This window comes from Lutra lutra, chromosome 3 (genome assembly GCF_902655055.1).
Source record: "Lutra lutra chromosome 3, mLutLut1.2, whole genome shotgun sequence".
Classification (NCBI taxonomy): domain Eukaryota; kingdom Metazoa; phylum Chordata; class Mammalia; order Carnivora; family Mustelidae; genus Lutra; species Lutra lutra.
The window spans coordinates 20607162-20634778 of NC_062280.1; the positions used below are offsets into that span (position 1 = coordinate 20607162).

A 27617-nucleotide genomic window follows, 5' to 3' on the forward strand; every position below is an offset into this window, starting at 1 on the left:
ACAAGAACAAGCATTGTTCTGTTTTGTATAAAAACTGAAGATAAAAATAGGACCTAATCTGGGCATTTAAAAGGTCTTGTTAGATGAGAGCTAGAAAATAATTTAAAGTTTTATAACTATGTAAACTCCCATTGTTGTAAATGTCTGTGGTGTCAACCAGCACATTTTTTTTCTTTAATAAAATAAAAGATTGAATCATTCAATTGATTTAATTTACAAGATGTTTTTCTGTTTATCTTTCAGACTTTATTGATCTGATCGAAGGTATCTTGGGACTGCTGACTGGAATTAAGGTTGGTGATGTGTTTATATTGATGATGAATAGCTGTGAAATAAAATAGAAGCATCTTGGACCTTTGGACAGCTGGGTCAAATAACTCCTTCAGAGTATGGTATAGAAAGCTGAAATTTAGTGAGAAGTGGATACGTTTCAGACTTGGGGCACTTAACACACACGTTTTCCTGAGCATTTGCTTTCCTAGTTCCTATAATTTCTTTAATTGTCAACTATTGTTTAATTTCTTTTACCTGTCTTACTAGTGGAATTTTGATCAAATTTTGATCCAGTTCTAACATATTCAGTTAATAAATACACATATCAAAAGAATGACTTCTTTGTAAGGCTGGCTAACATTTTAAAGAATGGTCAGCTTCCTGGGGCCCCTGGGTAGTGCGGTTGATTAGATGTCCAGCTTCTGGTTTCAGCTCAGGTCTTGATCTCGGGGTCTCGAGGTCAAGCCCTGAGTCAGGTTCCGTGCTCAGCAGGGAGTCTACTTGAGATTCTCTCTCTCCCTGTCCCTCTACCTCTCCCACCCTCTCTAAAATAATAAACAAATCTTAAAAAAAGAAGAAGAAGAAGAAGAAGAAGAAGAGGAGGAGGAGGAAGAGGAAGAATGGTGAGCTTCCTTAATTTGAAGGGAAACTCTTGAAGCCCATGATTTGGTAGCCATGTTTCCTAGAGATGCTGGAGCTGAAACATTGCTTACCAGTTATAAATTTCCAATTAACTGGTGAAAATGCTAAGATGTCATCCCTTTTGTTCTACTTTCTTGTTAGTGGGTTTCATGGGAGACTCAAAACCAGCTTAACTGAGTTTAGAGTAGTAATAGAGCATTAGAGGACACTCACATCAGTGGGCTTGAGATTTCATTTATCCCCTCTGTGTTCTTGTCTACAATATGTATTCAGATTTTAAGACAAAAGAAAAAGTTAATTCATGAATGAAATGAGGGCTTTCATTGCTCATGTAAAAACAAAATGCCGGGTGTTGCTAAATTTTTTGTATAGGGCTTTGATTAATAATTAACATAAAGAAGAACATTGGCTTTTCATTTATGCTTACATTAATCAGGAGTTTAGCCTTCAAAGCCCAAATATACCCTCCAAATTGCAGTGTCTAGCACACAACAGGCACACAGTAAATATGCACATTTTCTGGCTTCAAATTCTGACCTTGCTCTCCCATCCCCAATGCACACGTGTTCACCTCTGTTTTTTTCTCTTTTTCATTTTGCCTGGCTTTTTTCATATCTACTACTCAGTGCATTCTGTGTAAACTTACACATATTTAAACATGGAATTTCTTGTAAGACTTTGAACTTTTTGCTACTCCTCTTTCCCTACTAGTGCCTGTCTCTCTGCCAAGCAGTAATGACAAGTAGATTTTTGGCAAAGTATAAATCTTTGAATCAGGAATATTTTCATGCACAAGATTAACTTTGAACTGTTACTTTTTCCCTTTACTTAAAAGTAAATCATTTTGTCCCTCTTCCTTTATGGATTTTATTTTATGGTTGGTATGGTCAACATGGCAACTTGAAATCTTATCTCATTTTGGCCACTTTTCAGAAGGAAAAAAAAATAAAAAGAAACACGTAAAAAGAAAATAAATAAAAGATTTTGTTAAATTTAAAAAAAAGCTATTAAGAGGAACAGACAAAAACTTTTCTTGATCTGATCTACTAACCAACATCCATGTGGAGAGTTACTTTCATAGGACAATGAACATAATTTAAGTGTGTTCAGTTTGGTTGTGATGTCAGAATGACTTATATATTCTAAAATAAATGTATGAATATATAAAATGTATGTGGGAATGGAAATGTATTTAAACTTCTCCTATTTCTAGTCTCCCATGTGTATATGTGTTGTTCAGCATAATTGGTATTGTTTTCCTTTTCAACTGAGAATAAATTAAATTTGATATAGTTTTCTAAATCATATTTTGAGAAAGTAGCTCGATATAGCAAAGCTTTTAAAAAAATGTATGAATTCAAGAGAAACAGCCAGAATCTCAACATAGAATAAAATATATAATGAAAATTACCATTCTTTTCTAAACTAGAGCTAAGTTCTTTTGCTTCAGGAAAAAAAAAAAAAAAGATTTCCCTCGTAGAAAAGCTGCTTCTTAATGTCAGCTGAGCAAAAGAACTAGTGTTGCTAGATAAAAGCAAGCTTTAGAGAGGGATATATAAAATGGGATGTCAGACATGTCCTTGCACTTCTGTAGAGCAAAGGAAACCCACAAAATGAAAAGGCAACCTACTTGAATGGGAAAAAATATTTACAAATAATATATTTGATAAGGAATCCAAACTATGTAAATAACTCAGACAACTCAATAGCAAAAGCACAATCTGATTAAAAAATGGATAGAAGGGGGTACCTGGATGGCTCAGTGGGTTAAAGCCTCTGCCTTTGGCTTAGGTCATAATCCCAGGGTCCTGGGATCGAGCCCCGCATCGGGCTCTCTGCTCAGCAGGGAGCCTGTTTCCTTTCCTCTCTCTCTGCCTGCCTCTCTGCCTACTTGTGATCTCTGTCTGTCAAATAAATAAATAAAATCTTTAAAAAAAATGGATAGAAGACTAAAGAAGTTTTTTCAAGAAGACATACCTATGGCCTATAGACACATGAAAAGATGTTCAGCATCACTAATCATCAGAAAAATGCAAATCAAAACCGCAGTAAGATACCACCTCATGTCTGTTAGAATGGCTAGTATCTAAAAGGTAAATAAATAAATAAATAACAAGTGTTGGCAAGGCTGTGTAGGAAAGGAAACCCTTGTGCACTGTTGGTGAGAATGTAAATTGGTACAGCCACTATGGAAAACAGTTAAACAGAACAGTTAACAACAGTTCTTCAAGAAGTTAAAAATGAAACTACCATATAATCCAGCAATTGCACTTTTGGGTATTTATCTGAGGAAAATGAAAACACTAACTTAAAAAGATATATGAACTCTCATGTTCATTGAGGCATTATTTAAAAATGCCAAGATATGGAAGCAATCTCAGTGTTCATTGATGGATGAATAGATGAAGATATGGTGTGTGTGTGTGTGTGTGTGTGTGTGTGTGTGTGTGTACAAAACAGAATATTATTTAGCCATAGAAAAGAATGAAATCTTGCCTCTTGTGACAATATGGATGAAACTTGAGGACATTATGCTAAGTGAAAATAACTCAGAGAAAGACAATTATTATCTGATCTACTTATATATGAAATCTAAAAAAAGAAAAGAAAAAGAAAAAAGAAACAACCAAAGTTTGTAGATACAGAGATCAGGTTGGTGTCCACCAAGGCAGAGGCATGGGGGGGGGTTGTGAGTGAAATGGGTGAGGGGAGGCAAAAGGTACAAACTTTCAGTACTTAAATAAATAAGTCATGAGGAGGAAATATACAACATAGTAATAACTGTAGTTAATAATACCATATGGCATATTTGAAAGTTGCAGAGGCAGTAGATCTTATAAGTTCTCATCAGAAGAAAAGAAATTTTATAACTATGTAGGGTGACAGATTTAACTAGACTTTCAGTGGTGATCATTTTGTAATCTCTACAAATATTGAATCACGTCACATATCTGAAAGTAATGTAATACTGTATGTCAATTATACCTCAATAAAAATTTTTTAAAAAGAAATGTCTTTGCAATATTTTATCAAGTTCTGAGATGTTTTCTCTCATTAAACCATGTAAAATAAAAAAAAATGCTATAGTTAATTTGGCAGATATTTTCTTCCTGTCAAATGAAATATGTCTTACAATGAATTGTAGCTTAGGTTCTATGAAATACAGTATTACTGAATTTAGATAAGGGAAAAAAAATAAATTTCTTGAAGGTATTATATTACAAAAGAGAATCAGAGTGAAGTTCAGAAATAGAAAGTCAGATTTGATACTGATGTTTAAAAACATCTTGCACCACACTTTTTACCCACAAAAAAGAATGTATTGATTTCTCCAATTTATTTTTTTCTCTTCATTATTAATACCACTACCAGTATTTTGGTATATTTCCCTCCACTTTTTGTCTTACTCTGTTTTCACAAAATTGAAATTAAACTTTATATTCTATGTCTACTGGTTACTTGAAAATGTGATTTTAATGACTATGTGATATTTTATCCTGTAGATATGCTATAATTTTTTTCACTGTCTTAACTATTTTTGGACATTCAGACTGTTTCCAGTATCTCATTGTTTTAATCTGGACCTGGACCTTCCTCCTAATTCTAGTCTATGACCTCTGCCTCGAATTCTGATGTTTTCTATATGTTTCCATACTGCTGAGCTGTTAGCCATTAAATTCTTTGTTGTCAGTATCTTATCTATAAAGTGGGAACCACAATAACCTATACATCATTTAAAGATTAAATGAGGTAATGCATAGTTATGAATCTCAAATAGAGAGAATTCCAAATCACTTTTAAAACCTTTGTCAAAAGCCTTTTTTTCCCTCTGGGTTTTACATGAGTAGTAAATTCTGGTGCTTCTCTTAAGACAGAGAATAAAACTAATGAAGATTTTAAAATTATTATCATAAAACAAAATATATAAATGAAGGAAACCAGAAGTTTTATACATATATGTATATATAAACTTCCATTTATATATATTTTAAGCTGACCAGAAAGTAATTTCTCTATGCTCTACTGAATGATAGTATATTTTTTGTTCAAGATACTATTAACAAACTAAGCGACATATTGCACCATCGAGCAGACTTTCACTTCAGACAAATAGTGTAGAAAAATGTGAATAATATAATTGGAGTGGGGAGAGAGGGTACTCTTATGTCTTCTGAGTAAGCTTTGTGCTTTGAGCTTTGCATAGTCAAGACCAACTGGTCTTTGAGCAGCTACATCGTCAACCTTCAGTACCACCTCAGGGAGAAACCATATTTCCCCTCTCACTTGGCTTCACTTTGTTTCACACATTCCTCATAGCATTTGCTCAGACTTCTTTATGTTATGATTAGTTCTGGACATTTCTTATCTCTCCTGTTAAGTCATAGTAACTGGGGTCTTTGCCATTTTGTCTCATACCCTAGTCAGGCCTTGTTGGTGTGGACATCCAGGAAACGCTTTATTTATTAATTATAAAGATTAGAAGCCACAATGAACAATTTTTTTACATATCTATAAACTAAATATACAGCTAAATATATATATGTTGTGTATATGTGTATGTGTATATATATGTTCTAATAATTATTAATCACTGTATTTTCTTCCCTGGTGATAGAACAATTTGAGCAAAAAAAGCAAGAACTTTGAACAAATCACCCAAAAGACAGTTGAAACAGTAATAATCATTAGGTTTAATTTGAGGAATTTTAAAAAGTAAATGTATGAAAGAGGTCATTATTTTGTCATTCTGCTTTATTCTTCCTTATTAGCATAATATAAAAATAGAATAAATACAGTTATGGATGAAGACTTATGCAGAATTCTAATTATTGGAATGACATGTGACACAGTGACTTTGAGATTCTAGAAAGTTTGTAAAATGCCTAATTATTTGCTTACCACTTTAAGGAGAGATACAAAACTGCTAGAATCACATTTCAAACTGGAAAAACCAGTTGGTTCTAGGGAGAATTTGCTCTCTCCAATGCAGCTTTCCAAACTCTGAAGCATCATAAATACTTATTTCTTCCTTTTTATAAAAAAAGTAATCCTTCCCTGTTACAAACGTTGAAATCATAAAACATGTCACTAAGCTTGTGACATGATTTGGAATGGGAGAAGGGGGGCTGGCTGAAAGGGTGACAGGAGTAGGGGAGGGAAAATTTGACCTTCTTTTCTTCTAGGTTCTTTGGCTAGCCTAATAATTAAATTGACATAAGACAGACTAACAAGAGAAAAACAAATTCAGTTTTGTACGGGAGCTCCTAAAAATATGAGACTCAGAGAAGTTACCAAAGCAGGCAGCTTTTATGCCTTTTAGACAAAGAAACAATAAATTTGTGAAAAATTGACAAGATAAAGAAGTTTGAGCTTAGGGGTAGTAAATTAAGTGAGGAAGTAACAAGGTTTGTTTATATAGTCTTGTGGGCTCTGAATTCCCTCTCTCTGGTGATAAGGATGTCTCTTTACCTCCTGGTACAAGGAGAGTACCTTTCATAAAGGAGATTTATTTCCTGCTTTCAGGAGGGCAAAGGAGGATCAGAGCGAATTTCTTGCACTTGCTGTTCCTTAAGTTACATACATTTAAAATAATCAATATACCAAAGTGACATATTTTAGGGTAGCCTGCCCAGAACCTAATCAGAGGTGTACTTGTTATCACTTCTCAATCTCCTCATACCATCTAGTGAAATACCTTAGGAAAATGTTTCCAGAATTGCTCCTTTATTTTGACAGCATCTTGACATACTGTGGAAATAGGCTTGTTGATGCCACAGAAGACAAACACAAAACACAACTTGCTGGAACTCTATCAAGTAACTGCTAACAAGTCTATTTTTTCCATGTTTAAAAAAAAAAGAAAAAATCTAGCTGAGCCTTTTTTTTTCTTAACTAAATGCTTATAGTATCAAATGGCTACAAAAGACACTCCCTTGGCTGTGTTTTCATCTAAACCCCTTGTTTCTGAAATCAATCTTGTGGATTTAATTCACCAATCTGCTAATTTTTATTCTTTTCCTGAATTCGTGGGGAAGAAAGAATGCTGTTCCCAAGAATAGCACAGCTGATGTTTTTGCAGATTATTTATATCATTAAAGAGTACCATGACTTTAATTTAGGCCTATATCTTATTAGGAAAGCTTGGAGGGTTTAAAAACATATGAAGTACATTTTCTTCTTATGCAAGCAGACCATTCATTTAGAAATCCTTTATTTCTTTTATAGGCTATTAACTTTGTATTATTGAAAGGGGGTATACTTTCTTCTTTCTTAGCTTCTAACTCCGTAGTTATTTACTTTCATTAGTTATTCATCTAAGAGTAGAAAATCGTCAGTTACTTTGCAGAAAAAGGATTGTAACATGTATACAAGTTAGGTATCTACATAGATAGGTATACTAGTGTTGGATAGTTTTGCTAATGAGCAATAGAAGGGCTTTGCTTTTGGTCATACTTAATGGGCCATTCCTGTTAAAAAAGGTAGAATTATCTGTCTTTCCTGAACCAATTTTCTACAGTTATTTAGCAATATAAAAATGTTAGTTTTTTGGGGCTCCTGGGTAGCTCAGTGGGTAAAGCCTCTGCCTTCGGCCCAGGTCCTGGGATCAAGCCCCGCATCGGGCTCTCTGCTCAGCAGGGAGCCCTCTCTCTGCCTGCCTTTCTGTCTACTTGTGATCTCTCTCTGTCAAATAAATAAATAAAATCTTTAAAAAAAAAATTGTTAGTTTTTTATAGACTTGGTTTCATTCCAATATTATTCAATGTCTTGTGACCATGAACTTATGTTGTTTCAGAGTCTTTGCTTTGTTTACTTTTCTTTCCATGATTTTAATCTAATTAGTAAAGAGCTGAATAAAAACAAAACAGTTATACACATACTTCTATGTCTATATTTCTGTACCCATCCATGTCTCTCTCTTTCTCTCTTCCCCCCACTTCTATGTTATAGTAAGAGTTGTACGTCTGTCACATAAAGTTTATAGTTCTAAAGTGGATCAAGCACATTAGCTAGTTTTCAGAATATAAATAGATATTTAAAACTTTACATACTATCATCTTCATTTTATGCGTAGAGAAACTTCGTCACGAACTTGACACAATCATTATAAAAGATTATTTCTGTGTAAAATTATTTCTGTATTAAAAATATAGAGAAGACTTTTTGGGGATAAAAATAAATATTTGCCCAAAAGTACTTACTTGCTTATAATAAATAAGTATATACCATTTAGCGATGGCTTCATTTATAAGATATTAATCTTCAGAACGATAAGTAAGAGTGAACTTGGTATCTGTTGCCTTAAGATTTAATTATAGAGTGTAATACCTTTTCAGTCTCATCCTTAAATCTATTGCTATGTTCAGACTAGGCTATTACATATAGGTGTTTAAGTATAGTGTGATCACCATTTCTTATATTTCATACAAGTATGACATAACATAAGAAATATATGTTACATGTTAATAATTATAGAAAGTACCTTAAAATATCTTATAGTACTTCAATAACTGCATCAACTATAAACATAAATTCCCCCAGAGAAGTTACCTAAATAGTTTTTATTTCCCTTATCAAATATCGTTCTGTCTCCTCCACCATACTTGGAATTACTGGGGGTTTTTGTGTTTGTTTGTTTATTAGTTTGTTTTTCACATTGCAGCGACTGAATAAATATTTGTTATTTTTTTATTTTCCTGTTTCTAGTTTCACTTTGGATTAAACATAGTATCTTCTCTACTTCTATGTCATGGTTTGCTCATCCATATTTTGACCACATCATTATTTATCTCACAAGACCACACAGATTCTGTTCTTGATACTCATTTATTTCATCATTTTTTTCTGCCATGTATGGTGTCCTACACAGCTAATCAAACAATGTCCCCTTTTCTTGGATGCAGGAGTCATCAGCTAAGGTACTCCACATGGAAGTACTTCATAGGGCAGGATGATGATGAAGGATGGGGGAAGCAAGAAATGTATCCAAGGAAGAGAATAGTCCGTGTGTGTGTGTGTGTGTGTGTGTGTGTGTGTGTGTTGTGGGGGGGAATCCCAGCAACATGTAAATGCCTGATAGCCACATAGAAATTTTTAAAAAGGAAAGGCCTGGGCAGTGGGGGGAGTAAAATAGCCCAGGTGATAACTCTTATTGCCTGGTTTAGACATATTTCTAAATCGTGAGTTGTTATTTGTATTAAAGTCTTTACATATATGAAGTAAGCCTACACGAGATGATACAGTTCAGTGGAACAGATTAGCTATTAATAAGTCAAATACTGGGGCACCTGGGTGGCTCAGTGGGTTAAAGCCTCTGCTTTCAGCTCAGGTCATGGTCTCAGGTTCCTGGGATCGAGCCCAGCATCAGTTCTCCGCTTAGCAGGGAGCCTGCTTCCTCTTCTCTCCCTGCCTGCTTCTGTGACTACTTTTAATCTCTGTCTATCAAATAAACAAATAAATAATCTTTAAAAAAAATAAGTCAAATATTGAGAATACACTTGCAGTTCAGTTGAGTGCTAGGCTCTGAGGATGCTTTAGAAGTATTAAAAATGGTTCCTTTGTTCTCTGGTAGCTTGCAGTCAAATTAAGCTAAGGGAAAGCTAAATAGTAACTAACACATGGTAATACAATCAAATAGTAAGTACAGACATAAATTTCTAGAGAGATCTAGAGAAGATATAATTCACTGTGATTACAGAGATCTCATTTTAAAAAAGGAATTTCAGTTGGATTTAAAGGTGAATAGGATTTAAATAGGCAAAATAGAGAGTGAGATGTAGAAAAAGAAAGGCATTTCTTCAAGAGTTCTATAGAAGCCAAGGCACAGAGAAGTTACCAAAGATTGAGAAGTTAGGAACCCTGAAACTGAAGGTGTAGGACAGGTTTACTTTGGACGTGAGTTTTACCTCTTCCCTCTCTTCTATCCCAGCCTTCCCCCCCACACACACACCTTTTTTTTTCCTGTCCACAAATATTTGTTGAACTATGTCAAATTACAGAAATAATACAATTTAGTACCAAGTTTTATATTCTCTGTTCAAGGGGAAACAATCCATGAATTGGGGGAATACAGTGCCTCACCAGCAGTAGAACAATGTTCCTGAAGGAGTTTGGTTAACAGTGAATTTTATAGCGCATTAGATGAGGCAATGCAGAAATGTTATGATAGGCTAGGATTTCTTTATAAGCAGGTTCTATCATCTAGGGTAAGGTATGCTAGCTAAAGCGGGGTTGGACGATTGAGACTGGTAGATGTTAGGATTCCTTGACTATTATTTCCCAAAAGTGCACGCTGACTTAAGTTTAGATTTGTGACCTGGGCTGGGCATAGCCTTTATCTACTTTTATATGTATCTATTTTTTTTCAAAACTTTGAGCTTAAATTCAGTCCATCATTAGACCTTTCATGCTCTTTTTGTGAGCAAAGAATAGTTATATACAGAAATATTAATGTGAATGTCTGTTCCAAGAGCTTCCATAAAGAAAGTTTCATTTGTGTGTTAGATTTTGTGAAAAAAAATAAATAAATAAATAAATATGAATATCTCAACACATGGGAAGTATGGGAACTAATGTTCCAACTGACATTCATGCTATCTGGATTTATTTTGATATTAATGTTACCAAGCTTGTTTATAATTAAAATGAAGTAGTAAAATTAGGTACTATATCTCTTTATTAAATTTCACATGAGAAATTTGGAACTTCACCATTTAAATTATTTGTTAAATTTCCTAAAAGGGCTCCACAACAGGGAAAAGGGTTAATTGGAATTGAAATTTTTAGGGAAATATAATTAAAAACAAACTTCTCCCAACATAGAAATCCTCTCCACAAAGGTAGTAGGGAGAGAAAAAAATAAAACAAAACAAACCATCTATTACTGAATAAGCATTAAACTAGATTGTGATGCATATTTAGGCAATCCAGAGATTGCAAAAACCAAAAGAAATTTCACCCTTTTTTAGAGTCAAACAGATAAAACCCATTACTACATGCTTTTAAGAGAAATGATAACTAATCCTTCAGTAAGAGCACTAAATTTACCTGGTAATTGGGGTAACCATCTGTGTTAGCTAATTGGCTTTCTCCAGGGGAGAGGAAAACTTCTCATAACCTTTACAACCGCTAGTTTTACAGTTTGGAGCAAGAAGTCCACAGAAGTTAGACTTCATTTCCTACAGGAATTGGCAGAAAGAGAAGCTCCCTCCCTCCATGTTTGCATTTTAAAAAGATGGCGCCAAGGCCCTTGAAAAAACATTCTGGAATGTGAGAAAGGCCTGAGGCTTAATTAGCCATTATTAAGATTTACAGACATTTGAAAAGGGGAGTGAAAGAAATTTCTAAAGATAAAGGAGAGGGATGAAGTCTAGCCTTATTTTCAACCGGCAGAATTAAGCCCCTTATTTTTCGTTTGTATTTGTCCTTACAATGAGTTAAATCATTATTTCTTTAAAAAAGTAGTCAATGGATGGTTTGGGTCCTCCAAATATACTGCTAGTATATCTAAAACAAAGGAAAAAAATAGGCTTTAAAGTGGAAAGATTAAGTAAATTCACTTCTTCCTCATAGTCATTGTTATCTGTTGCCAGGTGAATTAGCGGGGCCCTACTGCTGAGCTTTGGCCTTTGTAAGGGAAAGCTCAGAATGGAACAATATAAAAATAAACTACTCCTTTAAGTGTGTTTAAGATTGGACATTCAAAGCTTTCTGGTGCATTTAATCTAAACTTTCGCAACTGGTAGACCTCTGGTGCTTGTTCAAATGCTAATGTTTGGCCTTCTGCTTTTTTAAAGCAATGCAAGCTGGAGGTCATGTGACCCAATTACTGCAATTATGAGCTTTCTGGGAGTAATCACTCTGGTTGAACCCAGAGTGAGCATCTGCTGATGATAAATAGATCCGGAGATAGTATGCTAAGACCAGCCTTCCACTTATTCACTTCTTAATATGTGCATATACAGAGCTAAAACCCATATGCTCTAAAAAGAGCATTCTTTTTCCATACAGTTTTTTTTTCCTTAAATTATTTCTTTAAATTTAGTTGGAACAGTTGAAAATGCATATTTTTGTGTTTGAATATATTAGCATTCTACAGAAGGACATGGAGAAAACTCTGCTAATGACTAATAATGACTAATAATGAAGGAGCATCCTTCACCTACATATATTTTAGTTGTCTGTGCAGGGAGAAGAATGTCGCAAGGGCTTAATCTTTCCAGCAGAAGTATTATTTCATATCATTTTATTCAGTTTTGTTTTATTAATTTGGGAGGCAAAAAGCTAACTTCTATTCATAAGGGTGTGTATTTAAGGGGACGTTCTCCAGGCAGCATAAGCCTGCTGAGAGTCATTTGTTAACAAGGGAAATTATTTTCCCATGTGAGTAAGGCCATTTCCTTCTCAAGAGGTTATAGTTCCAAAGGATAGTTTTTTTTAGCAGTATTTACCTTGTTCCCTGTTACTTATGCTTTTCAGACTATAGTGGACTCAGTTTTAAATTTCATCACATATTATTGGATTATTTTTACCCTGGCCCATACCAAATGGTAACCTTTGAGCAAAACTCTGTTCATGCTGAATTGCTATCTTATTGAGGTAATGTTATTTACCACAGCGAGATTAAAGATAATGCATGGCATCCTCATTTAAAAATCCCTCATACTGCCAACTTGCCTCCAAAGTCAGATTTAGAACTTATAATTTCTATTTTAGAAATTATAAGTTCTAAATAATTAATAATTATTAATAATAATTTGAGGCTAATAAAGCTTATTTCCAGTCCGTGTAGAATGACACAGAGTAAATTACTGATCCATGAAACAGATGCCTTTTGTGAGTACCATAACATGGCAAGAAGTACAGTAGGTATAGGGGAGGAAAACTAAATTTCCTTTTATCTTTCTAGGTTCTCAGCTGAGACTCCTGTAATAAGAGAGAGATTAACAGGAGAAAAATTTAATTTCGTACATCAGGGCCCCAAGGAAGGAGATTCAGAGAAGTGATCAAAGCAGGCAACTTTTATACCTTTTAGACAAAGACGCAATAAATTCATGAAGAGTTGACAAGACAAAGACGTTTAGGCTTGGGTAGCAAATTAATGAAGTAGCAAGATTTGTTTTTATACGCTTCTTGGCCCTGAAATCCCTATCCATGGCCATAAGGATGTCTTCTATCCTCCAAGAGAGGGAGGGCACCCTTCACAGGCGGGGTGTTTACTTCCTGCTTTCATGGGGACAAGGAAGGATCAACTTGTCCTTCTTACATCAGCTGTTTCTTAAATAACTTTAATTTCAAAATAATCGATATGCCAGAGTGGTACTTTTTGGGGTGGCCTACCCTGAACCCCATCAAAGGGAACACGACAGGTACAGTCTTGCTTTCTCATATTCAGGAGTTAACTCGAGCAGCCTTTGAAGTTCATACCTGTACTCTAGCATATTTGTGTGGTATATCCACGTGCAATATGGAGTTTACTAAATAATTTGTCTTCATCTATTAACAAGTTAAGAATGCATCTATTGATGGCTTCTAAAAGCTTTTTTGTGTGTGTGACAGCACCTGTCAAGTTTCCCTCCCACCGCTTTTTTGTCATAACTAGGAAACGACACAATTTATTCTCACGGAAGAAAGGATGTCTGATTGGATCATAACCTTTTCCTCCTACCTTTATGTCTGTCTTTGAGCTCCCACCTTGCTTCGTGTAAACTCTTTAATCTTATTTTTTTTTTAAGATTTTATTTATTTATTTGACAGAGAGAGACAGCGAGAGAGGGAACACAAACAAGGAGAGTGGGAGAGGGAGAAGCAGGCTTCCCACCAAGTAGGGAGCCCGATGCCGGGCTCCATCCCAAGACCCTGGGACCACGACCTGAGCCGAAGGCAGATGCTTAACAACTGAGTCACCCAGGCGCCCCTAATCTTCTTCTTCTTCTTTTTTAATCTACTTCAGCTGTAAGGATTAAAATCTTTCTTTTCTAACTTCTCAGAGAAAGAACAGTAAAGAGACATGACCACATTAGAACTCTGTCACCTGGGACTCTGTGACCTTCAAAGATAACATTAGAAGCACATTCATGTTCCATCTGAACCAATAAAGCAGGAAATTGGGATCTTGAGATCAAAAGTTTAAGCTTTATATATAAAATCCCGTAGCATATTTTAGAGAAACTTCATATGCTAAATTGCTAATTGAATAAATACTGTTTCATAAGTATCAGAGCCCCCTTGATATTTTTTCAATAAAGTGATAGATAAAATCTTTGATAATATAGTTCAGTTATAAGACTTCCTGTGGGTAAAATCATAAATCACACAAAATTTTTTTGACAGATAATATATTTAGAGATTTGGTTCAGGTATGTTGTCTTCATAAATAAAATTCAAATGAGGAGCGTTTGCTCACTTTAAAAAAAATTTTTTTTTATTTTTGAAGACTTTACTTATTTGAGAGAGAAAAGAGTGAGAGAGAGTGAGAAAGCGCTTTGCGCGCACAAGCCTTAAGCAGTGGGAGGGGCAGGGGAAGAGGGAGTAACAGGCTCCCCACTAAGCAGGGAGCCCCATGCAGGGCTCCATCCCAGGACCCCCAGGGATCATAACCTGAGCCAAAGGCTGACACTTAACCTACTGCTTGAGCCACCGAGGCACCCCAGTCTGCTTACTTTAGAGAAGTAGCTAAACATGTGGTGAGCATCTCCTCATACTAGATTCAGAACTAGATAGCTCATTTCAGCATCTTGTCTACCAGTGCTCTGGTGCCAATGGTGGTGTTCCTTTCATTTCAACATTTAGATATCATGCATGGTATGAGAGGAGATATCTAAAGAAGGGAGTAATGTAGACATCAAGAGCTAATCAGAGCAGGAAGGCATGGCAATGCATGCACGAGGCAGAAGTCAAGAGCTCTGTCAACCTGGCCAGAGCAAAAATGATGTCATTTGCCACAAAATAGCATTTTGAACTCCAGAGGCAGAGGAAGAAGAGTGAACTGGCAGAAGTCTCACAGATTTAGATGAATGATAGTAAATCATGTCACTGAAGTTGGTTGACAAATCTTAAATCTTAGATTGAGGAAAATATTGTCTTAGAGGATGTTTCAAGAAATGTTTGTGACAAGTACTTCTCAAAATAACTTGAAAGTACTGTGAATGTATTTTATGTTTTGGAGTCACTGATTGAGGTTTTTTTTGTTGTTGTTGTTTTTAAGATTTTTATATTTATTTGAGAGAGAGAGAGAGAGGGGGAGAGCACAGAGAGGGAGAGGGAGAAGCAGACTCCCTGCTGAGCAGAGACCCCATTGTGGGGCTTTATCCCAGGACCTTGAGATCATGACCTGAGACAAAGTCAAACACTTAACTGAGTCACCCATGTACCACACTGGTTGAGGGTTTAAATCAATATATAAAATAAGTTTCAAAATTGTTAATATGTATAAGAGGCTTACAGTTGTGGGGCATCTTGTTGGCTCAGACTTTAAGTGTCTGCCTTCAGCCCCAGAGTCCTGGGGTCAAGCCCAGTGTCAGGCTCCCTGCTTGGTGGGGAGCCTGCTTCTCTCTCTCCCACACCCCCTGCTTGTCTTCCTTCTCTCACTGTTTCTCTGTCAAATAAATAAAATCTTCAAAAAAAAAAAAAAAGAGAGAGAGAGAGAGACTTACAGTTGTAGGTTTCTCCCAATGAGAGGGGTGTGGCCCGAGCTCCCAATGCAGGAAATTGTTATTAGCAGAGTCATTGATTAGGGTCTTTCTAAAAGCTCTTACTTGGACGTTTGTTTTTGCCTATTCACCTTTGGTCAGATCTTAAATCTTCCTCATTCAGGGAAAGTAAAATTTGTTGCTATACCCTCAGAAATAGAAGTGTTCCCCTCAGACATATTACAGTTCATGGTCAGGAAACACAAACCCATAAATCAGAGAGATCAGCTCTGTGCAGCCCACAATTATAGGTGATGTAATAAGAGTAGTCATGACTCTAATGACTTTATAGTTGTTGTTTCCTGTTTATCTATGGATGTGTGAATCTGGTTTTTGGATATGATATATTACGTGCTTATGCAAAGGCTGGTAAGACACAAATTAAATTCTGATATTTGTATTCACCTGCAATTCGTTCCAGTAGATGTTTGCTACCTCCACTCCCTTTAGTCTCCATATTTCTGTCGAGATTCTGTGCTTACATATCAGTGTCTCAGGGAAGCCTTCCCTCCATGGGGCCAGATGTCTCAGCTATACCTTCTAGAACACCCTGACTTTCATCTATCATGGCCCTTCACTTTATTTGCATTGCTTAGTCAACCTTCATTTTTCTTATTCACTAGATTTTAAGTTCTTTGGAGACAGAGACCATATATGCCTTGTCATTACCTTCTTGCTATAACCTGGCACCCTGCCCGATAGAGGTTTTGTACCTATTAGGTACACTTAGGCTCACTGCCCCTTGTTGGGTTGCCGGTTACTATCATCCCCAGTGCCTCGGGTGCTCCTCTCAACTACTAGATCCCTTCGGGCTGCTGTGTTCCTGGGCCTCCTGCATGTTGAGGCTGGGTTTACCTGCCAGATGCCCCTTCCTGCTCCTCCTGACCTTCTGGAGTCCCTCCTTCTTCCCCTCTGGAGGCCCATGTCCTACTCAGCGGTCAATCAAACTGCAGCATAGTAGCCATTACGGAGCTTGGTGGAATAAAACAAAATCTCAGAGGATAGGAATCCGCAGACCCGTTCAGCTCCATTTGGCTTTTTATTCATTGATTTATTTTTTTGCCAGGTGGTCTGAATCAAGGATGGAAGTGCCCTACATTTCCAGATCTGTTTCCTACAGATTCAGTGTTAAGCACTTATAGCGTGGTTTATATTTTAAGAGTAACTTTATAAAACTCTATTTTGAAAAGCGATGACTAACTATGGAAATACATAAAAAGAAAGTTAGCGGAAATGAAAAATCCCCTTTAAATCTGTTTGTCAAGGCTTCTCTCATTTAGAAAACACAAAACTATGTAGCTTTCCTCCCTGATGATTTGTGTCAGTGTTATTTCTCCCATTTGCTAAAGATGCAAAATTTAGTTGGACTTATTAAAACAGTTGAATGTATCAAAGGCCTACATAACATGGTGTGAGTAAATGTTGTTTCACAGCTTATTTTAGTACCTAGAATGGTTGGCATGGCAACCTCAAGAAGGCATTTTACATGCTCAATACATAAGGATTTTCATTTTGAAAGTCCTGGTTCCCTTATTTATTACTATTTAGAATAAATTTTAATGCTTACTTCTAATTTTAGAAATATTTTCCATAAACAGAAGCAACTTCTTTAGTGAAATTTTTTTTTTAAGATTTTATTTATTTATTTATTTAACAGAGATCACAAGTAGGCAGAGAGGCAGGCGGGGGGTGGGGGAGGCAGGGTCCCTGTTACGCAGAAAACCTGATGTGGGGCTCGATCCCAGGACCCTGGGATCAGGACCTAAGCCAAAGTCAGAGGCTTAACCCACTGAGCCATCCAGGTGCCCCTTTAGTGAAATTTTTAAAAAGAAATATATATTTTATTAGAGAATAAGGGTGTAGGCAGGGTCAGGGGGTAATCTTCAAGAATTAAGGGATTTAATTAATTGGATACACATATAGACAGTGGAATCATATAGAAATGATTCAGATGCAGCTTCTAACACTTACTAGTTATTCAACAATTGCTATATTAATAGTCTCAAAAAATCGAGATTAAAAATTGATATGATAGGAATCAAAGGAAATAAGAGAGGTGACATATGTAATATATGCAGGAGAGTGTCTTGCATGAGGTACAAGTTCATCAACTTTCAGTCTTATATCTGTGAAATACAAGGAAAGCAGGTAAGAAAAAAATTCCACAAAATACTTTGATTCAGAAACCTTTTCATTAGCCATTCTTTTTTTTTTCCATCCTTTTGCCTGACTGTTGTGAAATGTTGGTTATAAAATGTCTCCAGACCTTCATTAATTTATATGTGCATAAACTTCTGGGGATTAAAACAAGGTGTTAAAACAGTTCCATATCAATGATTTTTTTCAATTCATTACCCGTTGTGTTGTTCTGTTACGGACTGGAGTTCTCTTACAACATGATAGTGGCCGTCAGTGTCCCTGGGGATCCAGAAACCCAGGTTTGATTCTTGCCTCATCTGCTAAGCAGCTGTATGACCTTGAATAGCAAACTTTGACTCAGCACCTGGGTTTTCTTATATCTAAGTTAACTGTAGATAAGCCATATGGTTTCTAATGTCTATGTATTCCAGCTTTTTAATACTGTGACTGTTACCAACCTAGGTGTCAGGACAAGGTCTGAATTTCTGGACACCATTTTTTTTTGGACAACACACACTAATCTCATGTATGATATTGGACATTATATAATAAAGATTATTTTTCATCCTTCACAGCCCTGAATTTGATGTTCCTGCTATGCCCAAAGGTTGTCAATTCTTTTTTTAGAATTTTTTATAAGATTTTATTTGTTTATTTGAGAGAGAGATAGATAGAGAGAGAGAGAATGAGAAGGGGTGGATCAGAGGGAGAAGCAGACTCCATGTGGGACTCCATGTGGAACTCGATGTGGGACTCAATGAGGGACTCGATCTAGGACTCCAGGATCATGATCTGAGCCTAAGGCAGTTGCTTAACCAACTGAGCCACACAGGCGCCCCACTGTCAAACTTTTAAAAAACAACTTTAAATAAATAGGCAACTAATTTTTTAAGCTTAGAACCATATTTGGCAAGTTTGAAGATACCAGTTTTCCAAAAATCCCTTGCAAATAAAAGACAATTATTTCTAAATCTATTTTTAAAAACACAGATACCAATTTTTCATATCCATATTTAGATTTTCCATATCCATATTTAGAATTGGTATTTCTTAGGCATAAAACAGTTAATAAACAATTGGTTCATTTTATACCAAAATAACCAAGTAATATGAGGAAATTACATCCCAAAGGAGACTCTTTCTCAGATTATAAAATTTGCCTGCGTGCGGACAACTATTAGCTCATGGAAGGCTAATCTGTAGGCAGTGACTATTGGTGAGATGAGGAAGGTTCTAGCTAAGCATGTTCATTCCTGAATGAACTGACCCTTGGAGTGACTTAAGTTAGGAACCAAGATAATTATACTCTTGGAAAGGGTATCTGGTGTAATCATATAGACCCTATTCTTCAACAACTTCAGCTTTTCTATCTAAAGCTTGACTAGGCTGTCAGAGCAATCTCAAGAAGATTAACTTTGGAAATTCAAACATTCATATGGAATTCTGTGTACTTCAAGACTACATATGTAACTTTGTCCAAATTTAGTTTATATATTAATTTACAATTTTTTTTTCCTTCCCAAAGAAAGTCTGGGGGGAAAAAAAAATCTTCATTATCGTAACTGATTAGTTCCATTTCCTGTAAGATTTCTTTTCTTGTGGTTCCTGGCTTCTAGCCAATTCTATTTTTGGATTTATTTTCTCCATTACATTTTTTTCTCAGTAGAAGAATTTTTGTGTTGTTCATTTCGTCAAAATGGAATTCTTCCCAGGTCATGTCATGATTTTGATATTTTCAAAGCGTAAAAAGCGATGCAGAGGAGGTGTCCGCATAATTAAACATACCATGGACTCTGAAAAGCAGTCTGATAAGTCAGGACATATTCTCAACCTTCAGTGGACGGGGAGTGCCTGATCAGTTTTTTTCTGTGTCCTATGCTCTTGAGTGTAGCAGTCGGCTTGATGCAGCTGTGGTCTAAGAGAGGAAACTACAAGTCTGGGGAGTGACCTCATGAGAATGCAGAAAACTAAGAGATACAATAATAATACACAAAGACAAACAGCTTATTTCACTGAGTGCCTGAGAATTCTCAAAGAGGAGGGAAAAGCAATTCAAAAAAATAAGCAGATAAATGTCTACATATGAGTGCCTGGAGAAAGGCGCTGGAGTGAGATTTTTCCTGGTCTTTCGTTTTTTTGGTTTGTTTTTTTCTGGTTTTTTGGGTTTTTTGTTTTTTTTTGTTGTTTTGTTTTGTTTTGTTTTGTTTGGAGGGTGAGCCAGAGTAGGGGCGGTATGTGTTTAGAGCACTCTAGATTTATTTGTGTAAGCTACATGAGCACTTGCAATTCAGGATGTAAGCATTTATAAATTTAAAAAGCCTAGGACTCTGCTTGGCCGCAAATCTTTCTGTCCTTCTCTGTCTATACTATATGCTGAAAAATAACCAAGAAGTTGCTATAGAATTTACCTCCTAATTGAACTATCTGTGCTAGGTCCTTTCAGAAGCATCGGCTGACCTCAGTCCTGACTATTTTCTGTCATTCTGAAAGTGAAAGAAGGAAGTGTTGCTGTAATGAAAGCTATAACTAAATCAAACAGTATTCCTGATTTCTGATCTTGGTCTCTGCGTGTTGGACAATTTTCATTTCAGACCTGGAATATAAAATAAAGGGTACGAACCTCTTTCCTAAGCCTGCTCATCCACAACAGATATGTGGATGGGGTATAATTCAGAATCTGTAAAGCTGAAGGACCACACAACCAACTAATCCTTTCTCTTCTCCCCCAGACCTGCTTAAACCAGATCTTTGGATATAGGAGTACAAAGACCCCTAGGCTGGAGGGCTCCCATGAATTCTACACCCTCACTATCTAATCTGGGGGATAAGTCATTGCTAAAGTTACAGGTTAGAATTGTCTCAGTTTCTGGCCACAGCTCTTATGTCTGATATCTGGTAGGAATCCTTCCCACATCACCCTGAGTGAAAAAAGAACACTTAACTCCAACCTACACTGCCCTGTAATTTTTTCTTCACTGTACTTATATACTGTAGAAATTTGGTATTTTTAAACATATTTTTTGGTATTTTTAACATTTTTTAACATTTTTATGTAATTATTCATTTCCTCTAACTAGAATGTGTGTCATGAGAGCAGGAGCATTTTCTCTTTTGATCCCTGATGGATCCCTAATTCCTGGGGGGGGGGGGGTGTTGAGTTTTTATTACATAGTGGATGCTCACTAAATATTTGTTGAATAAAGACATCTAGTTGTTTTTGCCATGTACCCATTGATGCCCACTGACCTTTGTTCTGGCCCTGCATACGCATGCGTTCTCCCTCTCTGCCCTTTCTCTCCACTTTCCAAAATTCCCATCCTCAGTACTAGCTTGCTTCACTACAATGAGGTTATACACTAGATTTTTTCTTTCTTTCTTTCTTTCTTTTTTTTATTAGAGTATAGTTGACATACAATGTTCCATTAGTTTCAGGTGTACAACTTAGTGATTTGACAAGTTCATATATTATGTTCACTGCAAGTGTAGCTACCATCTGTCCCATTAAATCACTGTTACAACATCATTGACTGTATTCCTTATGCTGTGCCTTTTATTCCAATGACTTCTTCATTCCATAACTGGCGGTTACATACCTGATTAGGGAACCATCTCCTAAATTTTTCTCAGGTACTTAGTGTGCCATTATATGTGGCTGTGTTCTCCTAGAAGTGAAGATTGAGCTCCTTCTTTGTCTTCCTTAATATTCTTCCTTTAGGTATGACTGGTTCTCAAAGTATATTCCCTAGACCAGCAGCATCAGCATCACCTGGGAACTTATTGGAAATGCATATTTCTTTTTTGGGCCTCACCCAGGACTTAGTGGGTCAGAAATGCCTGGATGCAGACCAACAACCTGTTTTATCAAGCCCTCCGTATGATTCTAATGCTAACAACCGAGAGTCAATGGTAGGACACAGGTTGCATCCCTGACATTATGTTTAACTTCCTAAAAAACCCTGTAATTTCTCTGGTTTCACCTCTTTAGGGGATCGAACAAGGGCTCATTATACTCACTTCTCTATCTAGGTTAATATAGGTGCTTTAAATTTATTTATTAGATTGTGGGCATGCTAGACAGAATCCCTTAAATTATGTGCCTTTGTAGAATTTTACTTTGCAGTGTAGAAGCTAGCTGTTTGTTTGTTTGTTTGTTTGTTTTAGAAAATAGTCACAATCAAGGTTCTAGAAGGCTTGACTATAATTCCCAATACTTTGTTATATGTCTACTTCCTCCATTCTCCAGCCATCCCTGAAAGGATTATGTAACTTCAACCCCAGAACCTGCTAGAGATGGGTTATTGTTCTTCAGGGAAAATATTCAAAATAACTGATTGGGTATAAGACTAAAAAATAAAATATTTTAGGGACGCCTGGGTGGCTTAGTCAATTAAATATCTGCCTTCAGCTCTAGTCATGATCCCAGGGTCCTAGGATCAAGTCCCACGTGGGGCTCCCTGCTCAGTGGGGACTCTGCCTTTCCCTCTTCCTGTCTCCTGCTTGTGCTCTTTCTCTTTTAAATAAATAAATAAAATCTTAAAAGAATTAAATATTTCTTTTAGAACAGGAAATATTACTGGATAGTATACATGTTTCCCTTAGAAATCCTATGTTTGTGTTTTAGAGAAAGATAAAAAAGCTCATTTTTCAGTGTTTATGTGCAAAATCTGCTTAGTTTATAAAATAATATTGCACATATTTTTTGGCTAAAACTGCTTCTACCATCTATGGGAAGATATTTCAGATGCCACATTTCACTCTTAATTTGATTATAGTTTGATTAATGTACTGAGAGTTCAGTCTTGCAAGTTTGTTTCCAGTCCCCAGACCTTTTCACTGTGGCTAAAAGAGCGCCAGGATTTAGGGCTATCTCTCAAAAAAGGAACTGGAAGGGTAGCTGAACTCATGTCATCTTCCACTGGCAGAAATATATATCTATATTTCTCCTTGATCATTTTTTTTTTTTGCACATTTAAAAGCAGAATCACATCTCTAGCCTCTCTTTATGAGGAAGACTTTTTTGAAAAAGATTTTATTTATTTTTATTTGAGATAGAGAGAGAGCATGAGAGGGGAGAAGGTAAGAGGGAGAAACAGACTCCCATGGAGCTAAGAGCCCAATGGGGACTTGATCCTGGGACTCCCGGATCATGACCCAAGCCAAAGGCAGTCACCTAACCTACTGAGCCACCCAGGTGCCCCGAGGAAGCCATTTTAATTATCGTTTCCTAATAATCTTTGTGTCTGAACTAAGAATAAGGAGGTGCTATTTGTCCTTCAAAATGCAGTTTTCCTGGTCTAGATGAGAACTAAGGAAGGCTGTAGTTAGGAAAGTGGGGATATGGATGAAGCAGCAGCAGGTGTCAAAGGTGCAGTATTAGAGCAACTAGGGCATTGCATTTTGAAGGTAATTAAGCAAGTTTTGGAAAACTGGAATTGTGTTTTTGTCCTGATTATATCTAATTAGCAAAACATTCAGTTCAAGCCAACTTGTAGTCAATGCATTATAAGTGAAATTCTCAGCAAATGTGCTGTGATGAAGAGGTATAGTTTGAAGGTATGGAATGAGGGGCATTGCCTGGTGTGAGGGGAAAGTACACTTCTCTGCAAATTGTAGACATTATCATTAAGTCCATTAAAATAGATCCTCAAGAAAAACATAAAGCTCAATAACCAGGAATGTTATTTATTCATGTATTCAGTCTTATAATGAAAAAGAGTCCCCTAACATCCCTTTTTTAATTGCTCTAAAAGTAGAATTCCATTTGAAATAAGTAGGAGGCAAGCAGATTCATCAACCCCTAAAGGGTATCAGCAAGATGAAAAATGCCCTAGGGAGAAGCAATAAATACTTTGAGCAAATATGTATATGTTACTAAGTACCTAAAAACTATTTATTTCTCATTTTAACCATAAACTTTAATTGTACTCTTGTCTATCCTTGACCAGTTACTCACTTTAGGACTGTTGAAGTAATTTGTTAGGATTACATATGGCTTAAGTTTTCTTCTATTTTTCTTTTTAATTAGTGACTGTGCAAGGAAATGAATCCAATAATTCTATGAGTGTTAAGAGCAGCATTTTTCTTAGGTATTTTAAATTTTGACTAGATCCAGGGGAGAATTAAAAACAAACAAACAGGGGCGCCTGGGTGGCTCAGTGGGTTAAAGCCTCTGCCTTCGGCTCAGGTCATGATCTCAGGGTTCTGGGATCGAGCCCCGCATCGGGCTCTCTGCTCGGCGGGGAGCCTGCTTCCTCCTCTCTCTCTGCCTGCCTCTCTGCTTACTTGTAATCTCTCTCTCTGTCAAATAAATAAATAAAATCTTTAAACAAACAAACAAACAAAAAAACCCTAGAAAAATGTTTATCAGATGGTTTTAAATTGTTCTTATAATCTGCTATCTTAACCAAAGTCTCAAATTTGAAATAACAGTAACTTAAGCCAATCTAAGTTTGGCATAGGGCGCCGTCCTCATCAAGGACTCAGACGTCCTCTCTGTTTTTGCCCTGCCATCCTCCATTTTGCAACTTCCATTTTGTGTCCAAGATGGCTATTTCCTTGCCCACTGTCTGACAGGTAGGGATCTCAGAGAGGAGGAAGAGGAAAGAACAGGACAAGGTCATGTCCTCCTTGTATCCATATTTCCTATTAGTCAAACACACCTTTTGTTCTAAGTTCCCATTGACCAGGACTTAGTTATTGGTCATACATTGTTATTGAGATGAAATGTTTGTTCAGAATAAATATGTGCTCAACTAACATTTGAGGATTCTTTTTCTAAAGAGGAAGGAGAGACTGGATAATGGAGGACAGTTTGTAGCCTCTGCCACACCGGAATTAGCTCTACTTATTTTGTTAATCAGAGGGGGAAGTGCAGATTATTAGGATTGCTGCGAATGTTTGCTGATCAGTTACATGATTATAGGACAAATAACAAGAGGAAATTAAATATCTTCTGCAAATTGTGTAATTTGCCACCTTAATGTTGCCTGCTATTTATGAGACTAAGCATTTTTCTCAGCTTGAGTTAAACCATAAATCCTAGTATTTGTGTTGATAAGAGAACAAACATTTACCAAGCTTCAGGTAGCATGCTGGGTTCCCAATGTATGTTACCATTTTTTTTCTTTATAATCATCCATAATATTTTCTTAAAACCGTTCAGTAATTCACTTTCTTTTGTAGTTGAAGGATCTGGGGATTAGGAAGAATTATCTTGCTCAAGGTCACAAAGATAATAAAAAAAATGGAGTTGGATTTTTACCCATATCCATGTGATCAAAAATATATGTTTCCTTGTCCCAGGAGCCCCTCAGTGTCACTGGAATGGTATTCAATTTGCTTCATCTATCTTTAGATCCTCCTTATTAAGGGTAATAACCTGTAATAACTGAATGAAATACTAAAACCACTATTTTTGCTGATGCCACAAAATATTTCTATCATTTACAGACTGTTCAAAGCTAGCTAGTGCCTTTGTTATGTTTAATTTCTGACCAGACCTAAGTAATGGCTAAAATTTTATTGAGAAAATTAGGTGGCGTGATAAGTGGGAAATTCAAAATACTCCTTTTCTTCATAAGAAAAACAAAGAAGAGAAAGAAACAGATTAACAGGCAAGAAAAGACAATGTCCTTCTCTTTGTTTCTATGTTCATATTGCATCTGAGTCTTTTCATGTTGTGTGTTAATTTTGTCCATATTCTGTATCCCAAAACATCTGAGCTTTCTCTCCTGAAGTTTAGGGTTTTGTTTTGTTTTTTTTTTTCCATCATTTAATAGCATGACTTTTTTATTTTTTTAAAGATTTTATTTATTTATTTGACAGAGAGAAATCACAAGCAGGCAGAGAGGCAGGCAGAGAGAGAGGAGGAAGCAGGCTCCCCGCTGAGCAGAGAGCCCGATGCGGGGCTCGATCCCAGGACCCTGAGATCATGACCTGAGCGGAAGGCAGCGGCTTAACCCACTGAGCCACCCAGGCGCCCCATAGCATGACTTTTAAAGCCATTTAATTTAGGAAGGCATGTCTAGTGCCATTTAGAGGTTATTATATTTGAGTGCTACAGAAGAGAAAATGCAAACAGCCCTTTTATGAGCCTGAAACAGACTTTTGTGAAATAAGTTATGAATTAATTACATGTGTCTTTGCTACGTTTATGCATATTAGCCTTATGAATATTGAGACGAATTGAATAAAATTTTGCTCCAGTACTCTTGACATGTTTATTGGTTGACTAATGTGACTAATTTGTCAGTATGGTTTCAAGTGGTTTTTAAAATTTAAGTATCTCAACTAATTTGAATAAAAAAATTTTGTATTTTAAGAAAATTTGAGTAAGTTTGAATAATAAAATTTACAGTGTATGGATCATTAGTTTGAACTAATTTTGCAGTCAGTTCCTTTTTCTGTTCTTAATGCTAAATTTCTTTTTTTTTTTAAGATTTTATTTATTTATTTGACAGACAGAGATCACAAGTAGGCAGAGAGGGAGGCAGAGAGAGGGGGGGAAGCAGGCTCCCTGCTGAGCAGAGAGCCCGATGCGGGGCTCCATCCCAGGACCGTGGAACCATGACCTGAGCCGAAGGCAGAGGCTTTAACCCACTGAGCCACCCAGGCACCCCATTAATGCTAAATTTCTAAGTGAGTTTAATTATCCAGGTATAAACAGTTTCTGTTATTAACTAAATTAGGATATTCTTAGACAACCAACCTTAGGAACCTAAGGGAAAGAAAGATCTTACTGAGAAAAAGTATCTTTAAACAATGTCATTCTTTTCTAAAATATCTATGTTGATTATTTCCTTCCTTTGCTCATTGGAAAATAGAATCCCTAGGTATGACCTCAACTCTCACATGATCTAGGGTTTACTTATTTTATACAAGCTCTTCATTAACATAACCATTTTCTGTATCATCACGACTAATTTTTACAGAGTATTAAATTCTTGCCATGTATTGTTTCATTGAATCCTAATAACAGTTCCAAGAAGTAGGTACCATTATTATCCCCATTTTAAAGATGACCCAACAGACATTTAGTAAAGGTAAACAATTAACCCATGGTCTTGCACATTATAACTGAATGGGCCTGGATCCTTGTAGAGACAACCCAGGGCCTACCATCTAGACCATGCTGTGAGGCCCCCAAACACCAACTCACACATTCTTAAATCTGGAACGGGCCATGTTTAGATGGCACACCTTCAGTGCTTTCTCACTAAATCTTCTACCTTCGTTTTAGCTGGTGCCCTGGAATTCTTGGTTACAAGTGGATGTGGACTAGACCAACAGTCTGTTTGCATTTGCCGTTTGACTCAGTGGGTTGGTTGTTTGAGCTGATCAAGAAGCTTGAAGACTTTTTCACCAGTAAATGTACCTTACAAATGAGGCTTAACCTGCTCTGTGGTGAACTCATGAAGTAGCTGAGGTCCACCCACCTCTCACCTTTCCCTATACACACCATTTTTCTTTTCAGACCTTTTTTATTTTTTTCCTTTCAAGAGTTCCACCCTGCTTTCTGTGCTCAATGCCCCATTTTTACCATTTCAAAAGCAAATCTTGTGAAATAAGTACGACTTTCCTTTCACACTGTTCTTCCCTATGGTCTCCATCTCCCTAGTCAAGATATATTTTTAAATATTTTTTTCTGGTTTTCTAATTGTCCTATTCTCACTGTGGACATTTTAGTAAAGCACAGAACAGTATAAAGAAAGAGAAAGAAACAGAGAGCCATGACTGTACCACCCAGATGCTGCTACAGTATGCATTTTGGCAAATTTCCTTCTAGTCTTCTTTTGTTGTATGAAAAATTTCTAAGGCATGAGGAATTATTTTGTTAATAGGATATTGCCCTGTAAAACAAAGGATTCATTGTCAGGG

The 27617-nt window shown here is 36.3% G+C and overlaps 1 protein-coding gene across 21 annotated transcripts in view; it reads left to right on the plus strand.

The window, feature by feature from the left end:
* The window catches only part of MAP2 (microtubule associated protein 2), a 288045-nt gene that overhangs the window by 69493 nt on the left and 190935 nt on the right, over positions 1–27617 (plus strand). For all 21 annotated transcript variants that reach the window (XM_047720938.1, XM_047720931.1, XM_047720933.1 and 18 more), the window contains exon 2: positions 244–293. The gene's annotated coding sequence lies outside the window, so the exon portion shown is untranslated. The remainder of the gene's footprint in view (positions 1–243; positions 294–27617) is intronic.